At 44.3% G+C, this 614-nt stretch overlaps 1 non-coding gene across 1 annotated transcript; it reads left to right on the top strand.

Annotated features, from left to right (window-relative positions):
- Nucleotides 1-237: 237 nt before the first annotated feature.
- LOC119929016 lies at nucleotides 238-375 on the top strand. Its single transcript, XR_005451160.1, has one exon. It is a non-coding gene; the product is annotated as a small nucleolar RNA SNORA7 (small nucleolar RNA).
- Nucleotides 376-614: the final 239 nt, after the last annotated feature.

The raw sequence follows: 614 nt of genomic DNA, 5'->3' as shown, positions 1-614 counted from the left end.
TCTATTATTATTATTATCATTATTATTATTATCATTATTATTATTATTATTATTATCATCATCATCATTATGCTAAAGTTTGGACTGTCCCAGAACATCTGGGACATACAGTTAGCTTTGTTATTGAACAGAAGTGCTGCCCAATGGATTTCTAGCTCCACTGAAGACAATTCAAGAGGTGTTTGATTAGGTCCTTGGAAGGGCTTCCTGTAGTTTAGGAAGGATTGACACTATGGACCCCTCTCAGGGTTGCCCCTGGAGAGTTTCCAGTACTCTACAAGTCTCGGCTATGGGAGGGAGAGTCAAGCAGAGGACTACCCATTCCATTCCTAGCTCGGCCAGTGGCTAGAGAGTGGAAGGCAATCTGCTACAAGTCAAAACTCACCCATGCTGGGCAGGAGCAGCATGGGAGAAAGTGGAGGGCGAAGAGTTGAGTTTACTGTGTGGAAACTCGATGGTAAACCACTTCTGTATTTTTACCAAGAAAACTCTGTGGGTCCACAGAGAGAGATGTGTCCATGGTGTCGCTTTGGGTCAGAAACGACTCAATGGCATAAAACAAGACACTGGATTCCCTTCGACTGGTGGAGGAAGAGTGGGAAGGCAACTCTGTG

This window comes from Tachyglossus aculeatus, chromosome 5, assembly GCF_015852505.1.
Source record: "Tachyglossus aculeatus isolate mTacAcu1 chromosome 5, mTacAcu1.pri, whole genome shotgun sequence".
NCBI classification, from domain to species: domain Eukaryota; kingdom Metazoa; phylum Chordata; class Mammalia; order Monotremata; family Tachyglossidae; genus Tachyglossus; species Tachyglossus aculeatus.
The sequence above is the reverse complement of the archived record's forward strand: the minus strand, read 5'-3'. Positions and strand labels throughout refer to the sequence as shown.